This window comes from Harpegnathos saltator, unplaced genomic scaffold, assembly GCF_003227715.2.
Source record: "Harpegnathos saltator strain DR-91 unplaced genomic scaffold, Hsal_v8.6 scaffold74, whole genome shotgun sequence".
Taxonomy (NCBI): domain Eukaryota; kingdom Metazoa; phylum Arthropoda; class Insecta; order Hymenoptera; family Formicidae; genus Harpegnathos; species Harpegnathos saltator.
In genome coordinates, this window is record NW_020230582.1 from 724,059 (window position 1) to 747,437 (window position 23,379).

The following is a 23,379-nucleotide window of genomic DNA, read 5'->3' on the forward strand; positions in this document are numbered from 1 at the left end:
GCCAACCTCCTTCCTGGCCGCCAGTAGCCGTTCCTGGGGCTGCTTTCGTTTCTCTTTGGCAGCCTTCTTCTTTCTTTCCTCTCTTCATTTCTTCGTCTCCTTCCTCCCGCCTCCCGTCGAGGCAGAGTCCATGTTCTTCCCCTCTCCCCCTTTACCGGTCGGGTTGGCAGGTGCCTCCCCTTCCAGAGGGGCCGGGGCGGAGGGAGGGCCGAGGATCTCTATGAGGTCCTCCACGTTGGGGACCCACGACCCTCTATCAGCTTTCACCCTTTCCCTGCAATGTAGAAAGTACTCTATCCCCCTGGATAATATTTTGTACGTCGCCTCTGCTTCCGGCTTCAGGTTTAACCTGGCAAGGTCGTCATCCAATTCTTTCTTGACACCTCTTATGGAGGGCCTCATAACCGGAGGGGGGGGCATCCAGCGGCATGGTGTCGTCGTAAGACGGAACCACGCCACTGGAGGCCCCCTTGACTATTTCATCCGAGGAGCTTGAGGAGCTGTCCAAAATTGGCCTCCTCGCGAGTCTCCTCTTTTTCTTCCTCGGTGGACCCTGACGGGGCTTTTCCTCAGTGGACGAGGCACCAGTCCTCCTTGTGACCTGTGCGTAAGTCAGAGCAGCTATTTGTGGTGCTGGTGTAGGCCCCACTTCGATCTCCTTCGCTGCAGGTTTTTCCTCCAGACTCCGGACTTGGATCCTAAGTGTCCTTAGTTCCTCTCGCAGTTGTTCAGCCTCATTGATCGCCGCTGTCGTCGGTTCTCCCTCCTCCCCATGTGCCGCAACCCTCGCGAGGAGGGTTGTCATGACAGTCTCGGAGGTGGCCACCGCTCGGTTGACCAGTGACACGAAGGTCCCCTTCAACGTGTTTGACCTTCATGCCACCAGATTTATGGCGCCAAGAGCGCGGCCCACCTCCGAGGCCAGCTCTGGTGTCTTCGCCTCCCGTAATAGTGCCTTCGAGGTGGAGTCCCTAAAGACCTCCTCGGCAGGTCTCGTATCCTTCAGTGATCGAAGGATACCCCTACCGAGGAAGTCCACAACCTCCGCCTCGAGGCGAGCCCATATATCCTTTTTCTTCTTGAGGGCCGCCTCCTCTCTCTTTTGCCGGATGCCTACAAATTTCCCGTGTGTAGGCTTGCGGCCCCTGGGATCCCTGTTTGGCACCAAGACCGGGGGAGGTTTTGGCTGCGACTGCTGGATAGCGAGGGCAATGGATGAGGATGAACCCCCGCTCGTCACCTCCCTTCTTCTCTTCATTGCACCGGTGGGCAGGATGGAATTGGCCTTGGATGTGCCAACAGTGACCTCTGAATCTCTGGATCTGGTGATAAATCTGCTGGACTTGTCCCTCGCCACCGGTATTCGTGACCTCTGTGACAGAATGACATCGGACCTGATCTTGGGTTTCTCTGATGTCGATTCTGTCACGCTAGCCGCGCTCGCGATTTTCCCCCTTGCACGGGCACCCCCTTTACTACAAAGGGGGCCAGGCCGCGGATGACACAGCGTCGGGGCTGGAATTTTCGACCCCATTCCTCTTGTCACCCGTCTTCCCTCGGTGGGCTGCTCCCCCTCCGTCGAAGCAGCCTCACTGTCTCCCCGGTGGGAGAAGTGCTTCACGCCACTATACGAGGAATCCGAATCTGACGGGCTCCTCTTCTTTGCGCGGGAGCCCATCCGGCAAATTCCCCGATGCGAATTGCCCTTCCGGCTGGTGGACGCCGGGGTGTCTCCCGCGTTGTGCGGCAGCCCCTTCTTCGTATATCCCGGTGGCACCGCTCGACACTCTCCCCGGTGGGAGAGGCCTCTCCGAGCATGCTCGGAGGAGGACCGGCTGGTGTGGTCCTTGTCAGACCGCGGGTCACTGTCGTGACTACCGCGTTGTGTCCGACTTTGGCTCCTTTTGGAGCTGATCTCAACAGGTGACCTGTCGTCTCTTGACGACCCGCCGAAGACCAGGTCGAGTTCCCCGCCGCGACGCTTCATGGTAGTCCTATCAGTACAGGGGCTCGTGGTCAACCCCTGTACCTGCCCGTCGTTCGATGACGACATGGAGAGGGCTGGGACACTACCCTCTCCACGCCTGTCCTCGAGTCCGAATACCGAGACGTTTTTATCAAAGGTCGTCATAGTTATCCATCCAGGTGCCAGAGTTTTACGAGCCCGGCCCACTTGGGTGTGATTTCGGGGTTTTCCTTCCCCTAGACCGGCTGCCTTCACCAGGCTAACGAGCCCGCTCTGCCCGCGCTGTAGGGTCTTTTGGGCCCCACGAATGGGACCCTCCAGGCCCTAAGCTAACCTAACCAAACCATACCATACCAAACCTAACCTAGGTTTGGTTAGGTCAGGTCAGGTTAATTGTCCTCCCTGTGGGTGCCACCTTGACGTGGTGGGGAGGCTTGAAGGTCCCGATGATGTACAGAGCTGTACCGGCGGGGGTTTCGGCCCCTGGCAGGTTCTACCATGCCGGAGTGGTCTGTACGGAGGGACTGGACCAAGAGCACCCGACCGGGCTGAGTGACCAGCCTGGTCCATGACCAGTATGGTCACAGAGCGGGTGGGAGGAGATCATCATCCCTGAAGGTATTGCACGCCGGTGCTCCGGCAGCCGACAGGGATGACCTCCTCTACACTCGCTCCAGGAAGGGGACCTCTCTCTCCGAGGCATTGCACGCCGGTGCTCCGGCAGCTGAAGAGAGAGAACCCTTTCCTCCTGCCTCGGTTGGACCGTTATGGTTAGACCGGGGCGGAGGGACGTACCCGCATCCAGGGCTCCACCCCATGGGGATCCTCCCCCCATGGCGCCTGAGATGCGAAGGGGTACTGCGGGCCGCTCGGACGTTCCGAGGTCGGGGTCGGGGTACTCTATCGCGTCCTGAGAGATCCCACCCTCTGAGGCATTGCACGCCGGTGCTCCGGCAGCCGAAGAGGGGAGGACCTCTCTCCCTCACTCGTCCCAGCCACGGCTGGGCGAATGGAGGATCTCACACCCGGGTCTGCACACCGTGGGACTATTCCCATGGTACCTGGGGGGTGGAGGGGTGTCCCGGGCCGCTCGGACTTATTCCGAGGGCGGGGTCGGAGCACCCTAGGGTGACGAGGGGAGAGGACCCCACCTTCTTCGAAGGTGGACTCCCCGACTTCCCTCACCCGTTCGACTTCGGTCGAACGGACAGAGGAACCCACACCCGGGTCTGCACACCATGGGGCTTGCCCCATGGTACCCGGGGGGTGGAGGGGTGTCTCGGGCCGCTCGGACGTATTCTGAGGTCGGGGTCGAGACACCCTCATGCTCCATCTAGAGGACCATTCCCGGAGGCATTGCACGCCGGTGCTCCGGCAGCCAAAGGGAACGATCCTCTCCCTCATCCGTCCTGGCCACGGCCAGGCGGAGAGAGGTACCCACATCCGGATCTGCACACCGTGAGGGTTTGGAACCCCTCACGGTACCTGGGGGGTGGAGGGGTGCTCCGGGCCGCTCGGACGTATTCCGAGGCGGGGCCGGAGCCCCTGTGTGCTGTGCCCGAGGGAATGCGATCGCATCACCCTAAAGCGGACCCTCGGGCGGCGCGAGCACGCTGGCTGTCATGGGGGAGGCGTTCCCGGTGGGGTGCGACACCGGTGAACTACCTCCTTCCATGGGGCCCCCCGCGTGGCGGCGCTCTGCACAGTGCCCACATTGTCGGAGGTGTGGGACCCCCGAAAGCGGTCTAGCCACCAGAAATGGTGGTCAGGGCGCGTGTAGGGGGCGGGAGGCCTGTGCCGACGATGTCATATTCCGTCGGCCCGTGCCATATGGTGCTCCTCCGGGGGAACTCGGAGGCTCCCCCTTTCCGGGGGGATGCGGGCATGCCCGGGCACCGGAGCCGTGCAGGGTTGTGGGTTCGAAACCACAATGACTGACTTATTATCCTCCTCAATAAACGAATCATCGGACTCGGAAGTAAATATGACGACCCAGGCTAGATCCAAGGACACGAGAAACCGAACTGGCAAAAGCCAGGCAACGGTAAGGAGGGAAGGGCTCAGGAGCGGAAAGTCCCAAGAGACGAAGAAGGCGGAAGAGATCTATGACAGCGACAGATCTCGATCGCCTATTAAAGTCGATGATTCGACACTGTTCGCCACCTCTAGAGAAGAGGATTCGGACGACGGTGGAAAGATCGTTAAGAAGGAAGGGAAATGGGAAATCCCCAGGGACGAGGACGGTAACACGGACGAAGAACGTCTCGTGGAAAAGGCTACCAGAAGTAGGGACAGGAGAGAGACAACGGGGGAATACCGTCTGAAGAAAGAATTTATGGCAAGAAAACAAACCATCATGGAGCAGAAAAGAGAGGAATTTCTGCTGAAAGGATTGGAGAACCCTATGGAGGAGTTCCAGGACTGCACTTCAAACAGGAAGTATAAGGCAGAAATAAAAAGACTAATGGAACATCTAGAGGAGGCCCCCTTCCGAGATATCACGGCGACGATATTGGAAGCATCGACCAAGGTCCTTGGATTTTCGCAGAAATCAAAAAGCTTGAAGGGTACCCACGTGAAGGTCCTCAGAGACGCCGCAGCGGCCATAACAGCGGGAACCAACGTTATGGCCATGCAAATGGCACAGGACAAGTGCGGAAGCAACTTGGACCTGATCGAGGAACTGCGAATAGAAAATGTTAATTTAAAAACGTCGCTGAAAGAAGTGAAGAAAGAACTGGAGGAAGTCAAGGAGATGCTTCGGAGTATAAGGGAGGCACCGCTACACGCTACGGTATCCTCACCGCCCCCGAAGCACCCAGGAAACGCGAACCAGAGTATAAAGGAGGCACCGCAACATATGGCGGGTGCCCCCTCGCCCCTGATCCGCGTAGAGGAGAGGGAAAGGGCGATCACCCTACCCATGGTGGATATGATGGAGGAGGAAGAGATCCCGATAGGAATAATCGAGATACAAAAGGGATTGATTCCGAAGGACAAGAGGCGTCCGGTAAAGGAAAGGACTGACGAAGCCAGGGTCGCAAGAAAAGAAGAAACAGGCCCCAAGATCAGGGAAAACATCCTCCTTAACACCAAAGTTAGAGTAGAAAGGAGGGAGGGGTCAGCGAAGAATGTAAAGAAAGGACTGGAGGGTGATATAACCAAGATGGTGTTCAAAGCCTTAAACGAATGGACATCACAAGGAAAGGAAATTCCCAAATAAGGGGCTGGGAAAAATACCAAAGGAAACAAAGGAAAAGGAATGGAGAAAGAGTTGGGGAATCAAGGAATGGCACAACACAATATACAAGAATACCCCAAACTACCACCCACGAGAGCGCAAAAGAAGGAGAACCAAGCGCAACCTAGCAAAGGGGAAACACCTACGCCACAAAGAGAAACGTGGTCGAAGGTAGTGGGTAGGAGAGAAAAGAAGAAGGAGAAAGAAGAACAGAAGAGGCAGGAGACAAGAAAAGTTTTAAAAATAGAAAGGAAGGAGGAAAAAAAGGCTAGAAGAAGAGTCCCTAATACGGCGGCGGTAACTACAACCGCCGAACGGGGACAGTACAAAGATCTGCTAGCGGAGGCAAAGAGGAAGATCGATCTCACCAGGATCGGTACTGAGAAAATAAAGACCAGAGTGGGGGCCACCGGAGCCCTGGTACTCGAAATACCTGGGGAGGAAAGGAGTAAACAGGCGGACCTGCTTGCTGACAAGCTTAAGGAAGTGCTAACGGACAGGGCAAAAATCAGCAGGCCGCAGAAGATGGGAGAACTACGACTCAAAGGGTTAGAGATTTCAACCTCGGAGAGTGAAGCGGCAGAGGCAGTGGCAAAAGTGGGAGGATGCCAGGTAGGAGAGGTTAAGACCGGGAGAATGAGGGTGGCTTGGAACAACTACAGGACGCTGTGGGTACAATGCCCCCTCGCGGCGGCAAAGAAAATTGCTGAAACAGGCAATATTAAAATAGGATGGACGCAGACCAAAGTGGAACTATTGCAGGCAAGGGCTTTGCAATGTTTTAAATGCCTAGAAAGAGGGCATGTGCAGATTAACTGCAAAAGTAGTAACGATAGAAGAGCAAATTGTTACAGATGCGGAGAACCTGGACACCTGGCTCGGGACTGCAGTTCAAGAGTCAGGTGTCAAATTTGTGAAGAGGCTGGCGTCCAGTCGGGCCACAGAATGGGGGGGCCATCCTGTCGTCCCCCCAAGAGGAAGAAGAAAATCCCTGGGGATGCGGTGGAAGGGGGAATGGTGACCGCACCGCCACCACAAGACCCTCCCGCATCCTCAGAGGAAAAGAGGAAAGGGAACGAGGAAGGAAAGGAGGTGGAGGGAGGATAAACCGAGAACTAGAACTGGAGCCCCAACCTCCGCTTCCCCAAAGGAAAAGGAGAACCTCCCTCCCTCTCCCACTCCCCCCTCAGGCCCCCATTGAAGATGGGAAGATGGAGGTGGAGGAGAAGAGAGCAAAGAAGAGAGCGAGACCAGTGGAAAGCGAGGACACCGACGGCGAACAGCCGGGAGAGAAGGTCGTAGCTATAACTGACCAAAATAATGGAAAGTAGACTACTACAAGGGAACCTGCACCGCGCCCGTCAAGCTCTACCCTTGTTTGAGCACACAACGACGGAGCGCGGTGCAGGCCTGGGTATAGCGGCAGAGCCCCATCATGTCCCCAGGAACCACAGATGGTTCGGGGACGAAGAGGGCTCTGTCGCTATAGTTTGGAAGGCGAGCGACAACTCACCCCCTGCGAAATACTTAGATCATGGTAGGGGGTTCGTAGTGGCCAGGTGGGGAGTCATCACCGTGGTCGGGGTATACCTCCCCCCAGAAAAGAGCCTGGGCTTGGTTGAGTACAAGTCCAGGCTCCAAGAAATGGGAGATGTCATAAAGAGACATCTCCCGGGTCCTGTCATCGTCGCCGGCGACTTTAACGCCAAGTCGGAGCTCTGGGGCTCTCGGCGCGATGACAGGAGGGGGGAGGTAACAGCGGACCGGGCCGTGGGCCTAGGTCTGCACATATTGAACGATGGCAAAAATCTACCTTCGTGGGGTCGATGGGGGAGTCTATTATCGACCTGTCTTGGGCAACCCCCTCGGCCCTGCGAAGGGTGCGGACCTGGAGGGTGGCGGACGAGCTCGAATCATTGTCGGATCATCTCATCATAGAGATGGAGCTGTCCGTCACCCCCGATGGCCTACGGTCTCGCAATATGGACAAACCCCGGCCCGGTAGATGGGCTCTGGCTCAGCTCAGCAGGGAGGATCTAGAGATCTCCCTGATGGGCTCCACCTGGCCACAGTGGAAGGACGGGCAGAACCTTGACTCTGAGGTCATGGAGGTTATGCAGGTGCTCGCACTCGCGTGCGATGCCTCCATGCCCAGAGTCAAGGCCTGCCCGAAGCGATGCGCCTGGTGGTGGACCGACCAGATTGCCGCGTTGCGGCGGAGGTCGATCCACCTGAGGCGCGCGTTCCGAGCGGAGCGAAGGAACGCTGACCCTGAGGTCACTCTGGCCGCCCGGCGGGAGTTTTGCGGAGCTGCAAAGCAACTCCGGAACGCCGTAGGGGTGGCCAGAGGAAAGAGGTGGGACAACCTCCTCCTCTCGCTAGACGCGGATCCGTGGGGGCGCCCATACAGGATGGTCATGCAGAAGCTGAGACCATGGGCGCCCCCTTTAACGGAGACGCTCGACTCCCGGTTCCTGGGACGGGTGATGAGAACCCTATTCCCGGTTGGGGGGGACAACCCCATCACCCCGTGCGTAACCCCATCCCCCGAACAACAGGGGGAGGTTCCGGGAGTCACCGAGGAGGAGGTGGCCGAGGTTACCAGGGGGGTCAAGAGCAGGAAAGCTCCGGGATCCGATGGTATCCCCGGCCGTGTCCTCACCCTGGCCTCAGGGTACACGAGCGACAGGTTCGCGCACCTCTTCACGAAGGCACTGAGGGAACGGAAATTCCCCCCGGTCTGGGGGAGGGCCAACGTGGTCCTCCTCCGAAAAAAGGGCAAGCCGGAGGACTCCCCCTCCGCGTACCGGCCTATATGCCTCCTGGATGAGGCGGGCAAGCTTTTCAAGCGTATAATAGCGGCGCGCCTCAAAAGGCATATGTCCCGGGAGGGTCCTGATTTAGGCGACGGCCAATACGGCTTCCGAGAGGGCAGATCAACCATGGATGCGGTATTGATCTGAAGTCCCTCTCGGGGGCCATAGTGTCGGAGGGCGGGGTGGCGGTGGCGATATCGTTGGATATCGCCAACGCATTCAACACCCTGCCCTGGGGTAGGGTGGTGCAGGCAATGCGGAACTACTTCCGCTTCCCACCCTACCTCACGGCCGTCGTGGAGGACTACTTCCGGGGTCGGCGTCTCATGTGGACGGACGCCGATGGCACGGTACGAGAGAGGGGGATGAGTCGTGGGGTCCCACAGGGATCAGTGTTGGGGCCCCTACTTTGGAATATCGGATACGACTCAGTCCTCCGGATAGCCCTCCCCCCCGGCTGTAGCACGTTGTGCTACGCAGACGACACACTCGTCCTGGCCGGGGGGAGAGACTGGGGGGAAGCCGTTCGAACGGCAAACTTAGCGGTGGCAGCGGTTGTGCGCTCCATCCGTAACCTGGGCCTGGTGGTGGCGGAAAAGAAGACGGAGGCGATCTTCTTCCACGCAAGGGGCATGAAGCCACCCCAGGCCCATGTCAGGATTGGACAAGTCAGGGTCCCCATAGAGGCCCAGATGAATCTGGGCCTCACTCTGGACGGCACCTGGTGCTTCAAAGAACACCTAAACAGGCTGGTCTCCCGACTCAGGATGGTTTCTATTAACCTGGGCAGGTTAATGCCCAATGTCGGGGGGCCAGACATGAAGGCACGTCGCCTCCACGCGGGAGTACTAAACTCGGTAGCAATGTACGGAGCGCCGGTGTGGGCCGAGTCGCTGGCCGCCAATCGCCCGATGCAAGCGCGGATGCGCAGAGTGCAGAGGGGGCTGGCGGTCAGAGTGGCAAGGTGCTACCGAACCGTGGGAGCCCTCCTTAGAGACAGAGGGGTGGCGGTGGTGGTGTTGCGTAGGCTCGCCCCACTGATGGCGGCGGTAGCAACGCTGACCGCCCCTGCAGTTGGGGTGGATGTGGCACCGCCGCCGCCGCCACCCCCTGTTGCCCTACCAATGGCAGCGACGGGTGATGGTAGCGGGTGGGGGACGCGGCTTAGGCCCAGGCCCTGCACCCGCAGACCACCGACTCCTCCGAAAAAGGGAGTCTGATGAAAATAAGGGGGGGAGAGGGTATCGATGGTGACAAACTATTGAAAAATGCCCCTCCCCCCCCCAAATCGCAGATCCGATAATCGGATATGCGGGAGAGAGGTCATTAGGACCCCCCACCCCATTCCTCTGCGGAGGTGGGGAGAGCCCGGCGGCTAGGGGAGTACATCTCCCTGTAACCGCCGGGCGGGAGAGTGGGGCACCGGGCGGGGACTCCCGGTGCCCCAACTAGCCCTCCCAACGTAGGGTGGCTGGCTGATACGGTGGGTCAGTCAGCCACACAACATACATCGGCGGCGCCTCGTCTGGTCAGGAACGGTGGTTGAAGCGGGCTTCGGCCGGCTTCCCCCTTCCTGACCGAAGAGACGAGGCGTGAGGGGCGGGAAAGGGGAACGGTGGTCGAAGCGGGCCCTCGGGCCGGCTACCCCCTTCCCCTGGCGGAGCGGTGGTTGAAGCGGACCTTCGGGTCGGCTTCCCCCTTCCCCCACCCCGCCCCTCAGGGATAGAAGGTGCAAACCTGGACTCAGGGCCCCGATTAGCAGTTACGCGGCACCGGGGCCCCGACCCAAGTCCCTTCGCAACGCCATCCGGGGAGGTTTTAGCCGGTAGGAGTCCGGCATAACCCTGGCCCTTCCCCGAGGGTCAGGGTATCCATGATGGATTTCCTCCTCGTCAAAAAAAAAAAAAAAAAAAAGATCAGGTTAATTGTAAGGTTAAGGCTCTGCAGACATTGGTTTTTAGGTGAAAGTTTGCCTGTCAGGCAGTATATCACAATTTTCTCGCATATTTCTCTGATTTTTAGGTGTTTTTTGAGGTTAGGATTGAACCAAGACCCGTTGGGCCAATTCTGATAGCGGATTTGGATTCAGCGCGTCAAAATACATAGGAATACACATGTCTCGTCCCCAGATCAAGACACTTTTTTTTTGTGTGGCTGTGTTATTTTCAGAAAGATGAAGCGATTAACTTTGAATATTATTGTAACATTTTGGATCTATTAGATGCAAAATTCATGAGAAAAGACCTGCTTTAACGAAGGAAAGAATCGTTTTCCATCAAGACCATGCACGTGTTCACACAAGTGTTTTGACAATGACAGAATTCAACGAATTAAAGTACGAATTGCTTGAACATTCAACGTATTCACCAGATTTGGCTCCCTCTGACTATTATCTGTTTCTGTTTGCGAATCCGCTCACAAATGAGCGGAGATACGCGGATGCCGGAACACCCTTATCAGAAGGATCGGAGTCAAGGACGATAATAGAATCAGGTCTCGTACGGCCTATTCGGGTCGTAAATCCGAGCTGATAAACCCGAGAAACACTCGGGACAGACACGTCCACGAGCGTTAGAATGAAACGATCTCCGTCGTTTCGGATGGCCTGTCCTTCTGGATTAAACGGCCACTAGAGATGTCGCTTCCGAACGACATCTCTCAACCTTATCTGGGGAGGGGAGAGTGTCGTGAGCGTGGAGCGTCAGATAGCTCAGTGGTCTAGAGCAGTCGCCCGGCAAGCGAAAGACCCGGGTTCGATTCCCGGTCTAGCGACTACCGCGCTCTCGATATTTTTTTCTCCTCGGAACGAAAAATGAGATGCAGGTCCCGAACGCACGGCGTCCCGTCGCCACCTAGTACGCCCTCCTTCTTTCATGGCAGCCATCAAGCTGCCAACGTTCCTGAGAAGCGTGGAGATGCACAAGAGAACACGCTGAGCTCGTGTCACGCGAGAGGCGACTCAGCTACTCCGGGGCGACTAGCCAAGGCCTTGAAGTCGCTTGGACAGAGAGCTCAGAGTTCTCGAAGAAGCGACCACGTCGCTTTTGAACGCACCAAGATCCTAGACGGATACTTGGCAAAAGAGAGATCGCAAATTTCCCAAAGAGACGGCAACGCCGTTCTTAACAGCCGAGGTCTTCGACGCTCGGAAAGAGAGAGTTAACTCGCTCCACACGGAGGCGATCAGAAGTTCGCTCCTGAATCGTGGCGACGAGGCGAACTTAAAGCTAAAGTCGATTCTCACCATAAAGCCTCAACCCAGCAGGATATATTAGCACCGCAGTCAACTCAGCAGAGTGTAGAGTGCGTTGGTTTGAATCTTGACTATGCACGAAAACTGCTCTAGGAAATCCTAGAGAGAACGTTGGTAAAGACGGGTGCTACAAGTCGCACAGACCAGACACCAGAGATTGCCACAATCGGCGTTGGGCCATGCGAAGGCGCTGCGCCGGCCGTTGTGCTGGGTGATATACCCGGCCGGCAGATTCTTTTCCGCGAGTCGCGGACTCGTGAGGCGTGCCTCGTAGCGGCGTCGGGGCGAACTACTCGCTAGGCGCGGGCGACCGGCGGGACAGTCGCGCACTCGCCTGCGAGAGACCGTGCGCCTCGCCGACCGCGAGAATGCCGGCGCCGGGAAGCCAGACCGCCCGCCGTGCAGGATCAGCTGCATTCCCGAACAGTTTCCAAACCTGAAAAAATTCCTGTTTGGAAAGCGTTTTACATCAAATGACGAAGCTATTGCAGCCGTGGATGAATATGTTGCAGACCTTCCGGAATCACACTTTAATAATGATATTGAATTATTGGAATAAATGTATTGAAGTTTCAGGAGATTATATTGAAAAATAAAATATATTTCACGGTAAAAAATTTTCTTTCATTGTTAGGCCGAGAACTTTTCAAACTGCCTACATAGAATATTGCTTCCTTACGGAATTCCATTTATCATGCATTTCTCCTGTGCGCACATTGCCGCATTCGTTGTACACTATCGCAGCGACGAGCGAACGGGGAAAGCACAAATTGTCAAAGTTGTTTATAGTAAGGATCGAGCGTTTCGCTATATCTTCGTGAGTTAGTTTATATGATTTCTTTCCACGACTAGAAAGTGCTGCGACATTGAAAATGTTTTGAAATGTTCTAAAATATCATGACCTCCGGCACTATGCGCTAATGAATTCACGAGATTCCAAATCTCGTTGTAGGTCAAGTCCCGAATGGGACGAAGCGATAAACTCGCCGGCCTCCGCGTTAAGTCCGAAGAAGCAAGCGTCAACCCCACGTAGTTGTTCGCATCACCCGAATTTACCGCGTAGTCGTGGATTTCCCGAAAAGCATTTTCTATATATTCAGTAATGTTGGCTCCTTCTGGAGGTGGGAGAATTCGAATATTCGACTCCCTCCTGAGAAAGAAAATTTTCTATAATTACGCGACTTTTCCCTGAGTATTTCAATACATTTATATAAGGACTCATGATTATTGACCGTGTCGGCTTTTGCTGTCGCTTCGCGCACTCTTTGGTCTTCACTTTTGTCCCTTCGATGTTCTTTCGACTGTTCGTATCCACAATCCTGTTGTACTGTAAATATGAATTGAAAATGTTATACAGGTATAAATTTTACACACTATTAGAATAAAAATACAACTAAGAGTATAATATATTTTCTGTTACCTTTTCTTACCTTCGACTAATGTAGCTTGCGAGATTCGGAAGTCCTAGGTTTCATCAGCTTCACTTGCGTCTTGTGTCGTTTCATCGACTCCATTGTCATCGTACTCGATGATGTTACCCGTGACGTGAACAGCGTCGTCATGAGTAATATCAATGCCGTTTTCATTTATATTGCAAGCGATATCTTTGTTAGTCTTCACTATTTTATTACGACTTGCTAAAATTTAATTTGATATTAAACACGAGGTTCTACGAGAGAATGAGCTTATACTTATTTTTCCTGATACTCACAGAGATTTCATTGTATTCAACAGAGGCAGATTTCGTTGACGAAGAAGCCTTATACTCGAGTGAGAGCGGCTCTTTGGATTTCCGCTTCGTACAGTATTGGTGAGAACTGAGAAAATAAAGAACACAAGAACGCATTCGTAAACACAAGCATTTATTACACTTATTATTTTATGTCACATCAAAGCGAAAGGAAATTACTTACAATGCGGAAAGGAGCATGTCCCGAACATGGTCACCGATATCTTCTTCATTCTCTCCGAGTTATCTTCTCGTTTCCACAATCTCGACTACAATCCCATGCAAGCGAGGATTATTTTTAAATTGCCCGCAAGCGAATAACATCGCCAGTAGGCCACTACTGCACATGGCCGCGAATTTATAGAACACTTCACATGTCTTCTCATCATTATCATTCGCGAGTTCGCACTGATATTTCCCACGTTTGATTATTGGATTTGCTACCGACGCTGCGATTATACAGTCACGTACAATTTTGAAAAGCTGCGACATCTTCTTATATCAGATGTAGTAAAAAGAAATCCATTATTTTTCCAATAGATGGCTTTAGTTATCTGTATCTCGCGTTGTATAAGTCTGATCGGGTTCCACTAGATGGCGTTAGAAAGATGAGATTTCGTACTAAAAAAACTTTTCTGACAGTTTTGTGATTGGTTGACTCAGTTTTGTTTGAGCGCGCGTCAAAGATGGACACTAGCAAAGAGAAAATACGCTATATTTTACAGTTTTTCTTCGATAAAGGCGAAAACGCAAGCCAGGCGGCTGAAAATGTGAATAGTGTTTATGGTCCTGATACTGTAACAGCCAATCACGCGCAATTTTGGTTTCGTTGATTCTGTTCCGGTAATTTCGATGTCAAAGATGCACCACGCACTGGAAGACCAATTGTCGAAAATATCGATAAAATCATGGACATTGTCGAGTCCGACCGTCATGTAAGCACTGTTTCGATTCCCCAAGAGCTAAAGATTACACAAAAACCGTTTGGAACCATTTGAATAAGGCTGGATACAAAAAGAAGCTCGATGTATGGGTGGCACACGAGTTAACGAAAAAAAACTTCATGGACCGAATTTCCATCTGCGAATCGCTGCTGAATCGCAACAAAATCGACCCATTTCTGAAGCGGTTGGTCACTGGTGATGAAAAGTGGATCACTTACGACAACGTCAAGCGAAAACGGTCGTGGTCGAATCGCGGTGAGCCGGCGGAAACGGTGGCCAAGCCAGGATTGACGGCCAGGAAGGTTTTGCTGTATGTTTGGTGGGATTGGCAGGGAATTATCTACTATGAGCTGCTCCCCTACGGCAAAACTCTTAACTCGGAACTGTACTGTCAACAATTGGACCGTCTGAAGGAAGCAATCGCCCAGAAGCGGCCAGCTTTGGCCAATAGGAGAGGAATTATGTTCCATCAGGACAACGCCAGGCTACATACATCGATAGTGACTCGCCAGAAGTTCCGGGAGCTTGGTTGGGAGGTTCTTATGCATCCACCTTATAGTCCGGACCTGGCACCAAGTGATTACCATCTGTTCCTGTCCATGGCGAACAATTTTGCTGATGAAAAATTCGCTTCAAGAGAGGCTTGTGAAAATCGACTGTCTCAATTTTTTGCCAATAGGGACGAGGGCTTCTATGAAAGAGGCATAATGAAATTACCTTCAAAATAGCAACAAGTTATCGAACAAAACGGCGCATATTTGACCTAAATCGGATCATTCTAACTATGGTAATTAAAGCCTTCAATTTCATGCAAAAATAATGGATTTCTTTTTACTACACCTGATACTTTCACGAATATCACGGAATAGGAATGTTGCTCGAAGCGATGGAAACAATAAAATACGTCGCAGCAGTTTCGAACACTCTTATATAACATGGATCTTCCAGCACTTTTCGACAATATACTCATCTAGTTTTATCGCAGAATTTTGTATCTGTTTAAGGATCATATTATTCCTGCTTTAAAAGAATAAACCTTGTTCATCTCATATCTATATCTTGCATTCTGAGACGTGAAAAATGCGCGTTCCGTACGGTTTCATTAGACCCTGCACGAAAAACGTTTTGTAGAATTGTCTGTTTATCTAAATTTAGATGCGTGGAAGGAAATATAATCTGTTTTGACTAGAATAGGACTCCAGTTCACAAAAGAAATGTAAAGGGCATTCTTTCATCCGCTGATTCGGCAAATATAATACCTATTGCCGCGATAACATAAAACCTGTCGGAATCTGCAGGAGTCGTGCATTCCGTTTAGTCACAAAAAAATAAACCTTATCGCTGCCACAAAAGAATAAACCTTCTTTCTTCTCGTTTTTATAAATTCTCGGACGCGAAAAAATGTGTGTTCGGCGCCATTCCTCCGGCCCTACACAAAACGATTTGTAGAAATGTGTTTATCTAAACATAAAGGAGGAGGGTCCCTAAGGCCTGTTTTCGGCACCCTTCAAAACCAAAATGGCTGTAATCACTTCCTTATACTCTTGGAAGTAATATTTAGTCAATTCCAGCCTAAACAGAAGTATTTAGAGTGTATACTTCAAGTATACATGATGCATCAGCGCGCCCGTATCAAGCATTTCTTTGGAAAACTAAGCGTTTCTGAGAAAAATGTTTCAGATAAAAGCTGGATGGTTTCAAAGAAGACATAAGATGGTGTCATTGGTTTGACTTTGGATAGTCATTTGAAGGTCACATTAATGTCGATTTCAATATTTTATATAGAACCCCCTATTTTTACATATCTTGTAGCTTATCCCGAGAGCTTTCCAAAACACCATCGTAGATCACGTAGAAACACTTATTACAAATACTTCTGAAAGAAATGACTGACGTATTTTCTGCCGCAAGGCTAAATACAAAGTTTTGAAAAGAACTGCTTTAAGAACTGTATGCACCTTTTTGACCAACTACGATCTCTTAAGCTGTTAATTCAATAGACTAAGTTCTGCTTATGTCCATGGCCTTATATCGGACCCGATCTCACATCTTAATGTCAGAGATACACAAAATGCGTGTATGTGCGTACCCAGGGACCTGGTTACGATAAAAATAAAACTAGTTCTTGTCAGAACTGTTTCTCGAGATGTTCTTATTATGCAAAAAGATATCTTGTTATTTTTGAGTTTTTCTTCTTTATTTTTCTCCTTCTTTAGTTTTTAATCTTGTATAATTATTCAGATTTGTGCTACAGTGAATTGCAATTTATAATTAGGCGTTTCCAATATGGCAGAAAATATTAATGTTCCTGCAAACGAAAAGGTGAGAGGCAAGGGGACTCACTTTTCTAATCAAGCACCCCAAAAAGTGACAGGCAAGGGGACTCACCTTGGTTGGTAAATCCAACACCCCACTCTACGTGGCTTCTTAAAGGAAGATCACATTTACGATTTTACTGTTCATGTGTGGAGAATCAACAAGAATAAATAATATGATTTCAATCTCGGATCTCCTTAAGTAACGTTTCTACAAATCTATCTGTAAGAAGCCTCATAACTCGCAAAGTACTTAATGAAAAATGACTTAGTTATAAGTGTTTTGGAAAGCTCTCGAAATAAGCTATAAGATATGTAAAAATAGGGGGTTCTATATAAAATATTGAAATCGACATTCACGTGACCTTCAAATGACTATCCAAGGTCAAACCATTGACACCATCTTATGTCTCCCTTGAAACCATCCAACTTTTTTCTGAAAAATTTTTCTCAGAAACGCTTAGTTTTCCAAAGAAATGCTTGATACGGGCGCGCTAATGCATCATGTATACTTGAAGTATACACTCTAAATACTTCTGTTTAAGCTGGAATTGACTAAATATTACTTCCAAGGGTATAAGGAAGTGATTCCAGCCATTTTGGTCCAATTTTGAAGGGTGCCGAATACAGGCCTTAGGGACCCTCCTCCTTTAGATGTAAGGATGGACGATATAATCGATTTTTATTAGAATAGAGTCCGATTGTAAATTTTTGCAAAAGACCATAAAATGTATTTTCCCATCCACTGCTTCGACAAACGCCTGCTCCCACGCCAAATATAACGCCTGCTCCCACGACATCATGAAACCTGTAGGAACACATACACTCCATTCTGAGAAATTCTAGAACATTCTAGGCTGAATCATTTCATAAATATTAAGAAATAAATTTATTTGTTGTATGCGCACGGAACTACCCCCCTACTTTACTTTTTCCTATAAGAAGCCCATTGGGCTGGACCCAAACCATTTGAGCTTCTTCAGCCTTAGTACTCGTTTCGTGCGACGAAGTATATTAGTTCTCGTGTTTTCACCTGTGGGATAATAAGTTCTTATGATAAACATAATGGCGAATACTAACGCAAACGCAGAATTTAAGAAAATCGCGTATGGTGACTCTGGGAAGGCTCGCTATGAGGTGGAGAAGTAATAGGGCAACTATTTCCTCCTAAACTCTAACTCTGAAACTTATCTGAAAGGCACTTCAATGGGGTTTTTAGCCGTTAGGAGTCCGGCATAACCACATGGCCTCCTCCAGGGCCGGTGGTATCCATGATGGATTTTCCCCACCGTTATCAAAAAAGGCTCGTTATGAGAGCTATATGCTTCTTTCCACTACTTATCCTCTCAACACTTCGAATATCAAGAGGATGCAAATCGGATTGTGGGCATCAAACGGCGGGATAACGTTTAAGCCTACAATAAAACTATCCGACAATACCTCTACGGGGTCCAGTTCGACTTCGGCACATGAGAAAAGTTTAAGGAGTACATAAAATACATAGGCGATTATTTGCAATCGGTAACCAGGGTCGTGCTGGAGCCTGTCCATATCAATGATGTGACTATCACCTTTACCACGGCGTATGGGACAAGGGCAATTATGGTGACTGAAAATACGTGCTGGAGCCTGTCCATATCAATGATGTAACTATCACCTTTACCACGGCGTATGGGACAAGGGCAATTATGGTGACTGAAAATACGAAAAAACGGTCGAGGTGAACACCACATCAAAGAGAATACCTACCGATTCATCCCAGGGACAACAGCCGCCAACGAAGCAATTAAAAGTCTACACGGTAAACATCGTGATGCAGGCAACATCTTTTGACGGGCTAGAACTTATAACAAAATGTATTGACGCTCGGTGTGAACAATTGCAAACGTTTGCAAAACTTGTAAACGATTGCGTCCGGTTTCTCGTAACGGAGATAGAACTCAGGCTTCTCAAGAAAAACTTAGATGAGTACATCGTGAAACAGACGCTCTTCGCAAACTACCAGGAAATTGAGCAAAATGTATGTCGGCAATTAAAAGATTTAACGTTTCTAAATATTTATTTCCACATTATATTTCAAGATATATCATATCATACTTCGATTTATTTAAATAAAATTGTAGGAGCAATTTTAATAAATGTCTCATCTTAATCATGAAAGATAAAATGTGAATTAATTCTATGAAAATTATTGTGCATTCCTTTCTCTACATCTTTTCTCTTTCCCTGTGATTTCCAGTTCGAGATAACAAATCCCGTTGTAAACTTTTCGAGTTCGAAAGCTAGGGGACCCGTATAGGTAAAAATATTCGGGTAGACATAGACCAGAGGTATCGTCTTCCAACAATCGCTGGGTAGTTTTTGTTTTCGAAATGATCCCTACCTGTTCGAACATGCTCGCACACGCTCACGTGAGTCGAGAGCCAGGGTCTCATGGTGGAGGCTCGAGTCTTATAGGTTCTAGAATTTGCTAAATTTTTCACGCGTGAAAATTGATACTCTTGATACTCTTCGTATGTATACAATATAGCTAGTTTCCATGAGGGTATAGCAGTAGCGCAATGTGTAAGACGCTTGACTCGAAAGCCAGCGGACCCAGGTACGAATCCGGTCAGCGCCTACAGGATTTTTCCAGAGAACTTCGCACTAACCACACACACACACACCTCTCTCTGTTTTACATATACGTCGTGAAACCAGTTTCTACCAAAGAGTAGCAGTAGAGCAGTAGTAAGACGGTTTGACTCAAGAGCTTCTTTGAAGTCTCCCGGGTTCGAGCTTTGTAGAGTGCCTAGAAGATTTTTCCAAATTAATATGCAAATTAACCAACTGACTAAGAGCTAAAATCACTAACAACGCTTAATATGAATAATAAATATTTAATATTTAGATTACGCTAATTTTTATTCCGGTGATTCAAATTTCCACCATTTTCAGCCTTAGGGGTAGGTATGGCCAGTCAAAACATTCCCCCTCCACTCGACCCTCCGGTGCCGGTGGGCGTGGTTTAGTGGCGCCGGAGGGTCGAGTGGAGGGGGAATGTTTTGACTGGCCATACCTACCCCTATACTACTTACATTCCAGGCCTTCTCAAACCAACCGTTAAAACGATTAGCCGGTATCTACTTCGAAAATATAGGAGACCTTCATATATACAGAGATCATTGGAGGATTATCGAATACGTAAATCTTGCACCGTTAGAGGGAAAAGAGAAAATTCTAAAATTTTTCATGGTATGAAAATGGTATGAAAATTCTAAAAATTCATGGGATAAAATAAACATCTTATGCGATAACCGTTATGGATATACGGAAAAATGTCTAGGTTTTCAAGAATTACCACATCTCGAACGTAAACTAAGTAAACTCAAAACCGAAAAGATAATGCTTAACGATCTGATAGGACGATCAGACGAGGAAAACTGGTCAAACGAGCCTAAATCATGATTTAAATGGGGAATATTTAATTGTGTAGGAAAAATATCAAAAGTTCTTTTCGGTACTATGGATTCGTACGACGCTGAATATCATAACGAGCAAATAGATCTCACATATAACGGTTCAAAACAATTAACAGATTTATATAAGAAATAAATATCTATTATGCAGCCCACAATCAACAATTCTAGTAAAGCTTTTAAGAAAAACACCAAGAAATTTCAAGAAGTTGATTTTAATTTAGCAAAACTTAGCAAACAAATCTTAAAATATGGTGGGATGCTAACCACAGTATAAAGAGATACAAAAGTAAACTCATATCTTTTAGAATGTGCCGAAATGACATTAGAATACGAATTAGCATTAGGAATACTTACGGATGCGATATTATCTAGCACGGATAGGTTTACTTCATTCTAAAATACTTACGCCAAAAGAACTTTTTGATAATTTTAGAAACACACAGTTTATACCGAACGGTAGAAAATTACCAGTAAGATTGGAAACAAACCAATTTAACAACTTAATTGATACTAGCGACATAAACATATTTTATAAGAATCATCGGTTAGTTATGTAATTGAGATACTTTTAATAGAATCACATGACTTTCATTTATATCGTGCTATTCTCCTACCTGTCAAGCAAAGCAGGGACGATGTATACGCTTTTATAAATCCGTCGTACACACATTACGGTCTCAGAACAAATAAATATATACCCCTTTCTTTGAAGACAGTATATCAAAATGTAAAAAAATTAATAATGCATTGATTTGAAAACAGACTGACTTGTTATATCAAATTGCAGGAACTCATAATTGCGAATCGGAATTATTAAAGTCAGCTAGACTAGAGAACCTGTTAAAGGAATGTGATGTCAGATTGATGAAAATACATACGAGGGTAGTCCCAGAAGTACCTAACCTGACGTATAGATGGCGGTTGTTGTTTGAAAAGAATGACTATGGTAGAAAGTACCAACCTTATAAAGCTTAAGTTTGAAGTTTGACGACGCTACGTTGTTTAGTATTTGTTTGGCAGCCATCAATAGTGAACGTTCTCAATGAATTTGTTAACATGGAAAAAATTGGTCATCGTTATGTGATACAATACTTTCATTTGAAAGACCTCAGTCCAACCAATATCAAAGTGGAGCCAGATTCTACTCTGGGGGAGTCTGCTCCTTCGTTTACAACAGTAAAATATTGGGTGGCAGAGTTTAAACGAGGCCGTACGAGCTGCCAAGACGAATATCGCAGTGGTCGACCAAATGAGGTGACCACGCCAGGAATGGTGAAGAAAATCTAAAAAATGATATTGGATGACCGTCGACTGAAAGTGCGCGAGTTAGCAGACATGGTAGGCATTTCACAAAGTGCTGTGCATCGCATATTGACTGAAAATTTGGATATGAGAAAGCTGTGCGCAAGATGGGTGCCGCGATTGGAACAAAAACAGCGTCGTAAGGATGTTTCAATCAAGTGTTTGGCGAAGTTTCGCAGCAATAAAGCCGAGTTTTTGCATCGATTCAGAACAATGTATGAAACATGGTCCACCACTTCATACCTGAGACGAAGGAACAGTCAAAACAATGGACAAACTGAAAGGGGAAAATCGGCTCCAAAGAAGACGAAGACAGTTCCATCTGCAGGCAAGGTCATGGAGTCAGTTTTTTAGATTGCGCTTGGGATAATTTTCATTGATTATTTTCAGAAAAGAAAAACAATCAACGGCGAATATTATGCGAACTTGTTGCAGCGTTTGAGTGATGAAATCAAGAAAAAACGGCCGCATTTGGCGAAAAAGAAAGTTTTGTTTCATCAAGACAATGCACCAGTTTACACATCCGTTATCGTGATGGCCAAAATCAATGAGTTAAAATTCGAATTGCTTCCTCCCATACCCTATTCGCCAAATTTAGCAACCTCGGATTATTTTCTGTTTCCAAACTTGAAAAAATGGCCCGGTGGTAAAAGATTTGCCAACAATGAGGAGGTGGAATCTGCGGTTGATGGCTATTTTGAGGAGCTAGACGATTCCCACTATAAACAGGATATCGAAGCTATTGAACATCGCTGGAAAAAGTGTATTGAGCTAAAAAGAGACTATGTAGAGAAATAAAGATATTTTTTCCCAAATTTTTTGTGTTTTCTTTATTAGGTCAGGTACTTCTGAGACTACCCTCGTAATACAGTTTGGTTCCAATTACATATCGCTAATTCGTGATTGTTCACAATTCCGCGCGAAGAAACATTACACATAATGTGCAAAGATGATAAACCACGTCAAACTCCATTAATTTGAACTGGATTAATTAAATTATCACCCGAATATGATGCAATCTCAGATAATGCATTGTTACATAGCCAATCTATAGCTATAGTGTCCACTATGAACAGAGATTTTGTACCAAAAGTTAATCTAAGTACTAACAAATTGTGCGAAGATATAAAGGAACATAGCATAAATATTTCAGAACTTCCTCTGTTAAATATTGGAAAAATGTCTCGTTTAGATGTTAATTCGTTAAAATCAGCTAGTCTTAGTTTGAACGAACTGTACAAAGAAGCAGAAGAGATAGGGAAACATCACCGCGCTATAACTTCATATGAAGAAACACCGAGTTGGTTATATTATATAGTGTATACAATTATCGGATTAATTATGATATATTTCGTTCTAATATGTAGTTTGATAAGTAAATGCATTAATGTCTTTAGGCTATGTATATCTAAGAATGATTGTTCTCAATATTTTCATGATTATTTCAACACCAAGATTAACGCTCACGATGTTCATTTACCAGAATTACGACGCGATATAATAATTACTCCAATACTCCGAAACTACAGAATTTATACAGAATACAGATATAAGTAAACAAGCGCATAATAGAAATATAGAAACTAGACGCTCTCATTCGTGAAATAACCGATTATCAAATCTATAACGTAACATATACAATGCTACCCTATAGTATTATCTCTCATTGTAACGAATAATTTTTACTAGAATAATAATAAATTTGTAATGACTACAGGTTATAGTATAAGGCTATGGTACAGGATATTGTAAGATAAGAATTTATATTGTACTCTAGCTTTAAGGAAGTATTGTAAATCGTTGTAAGGAAAATCCTTACTCTAAAGGGGGGAGGTGTTACGTTCCTAACGTATCTCCGTATCTTTCCAGCTCTAGTCTGTTTACCTATGTCCCGAACATTCCTATCCCTTTTTAAATATTGCTTTATGATATACCTACTTTTATGATCCCATCCCTTTTTTTTATAGTAGTTTTCCTCTAAGCACCTCACGAAACCGTTCGTCAGGTTCCAGTTGTCTTCCTTCCCGTAAGGAACACCTCCCGTTCCTCTCGCAGTATATTCCTCTCGTAGCGTATATTTAAATATATATACATATATTCGAATAAACTCGTCTCTCTATAAAAAGTGTCTCTCCACTATTCACGAGGAAATTATTATAATCATTACGTTTCGAACGTAACAACGTACGTATGTTAAGCGCCATTGAATAAAGAATACAAGGAAGGAGCATTTGGCAAAAATATGTGGTGAAAAGTATAAAGAACGTTATAATACTACACCAACTTTGACTATCGATATATCAGCGAATCGAGACAAGTTTGATGACGTCTATCACAAGGGGTTTAAACTCG

General features: G+C 47.9%; 1 non-coding gene across 1 annotated transcript; it reads left to right on the plus strand.

The window, feature by feature from the left end:
* The first annotated feature begins 10,722 nt into the window (after window positions 1–10,722).
* TRNAA-GGC (transfer RNA alanine (anticodon GGC)) lies at window positions 10,723–10,795 on the plus strand. Its single transcript has one exon. It is a non-coding gene; the product is annotated as a tRNA-Ala (tRNA).
* Window positions 10,796–23,379: the final 12,584 nt, after the last annotated feature.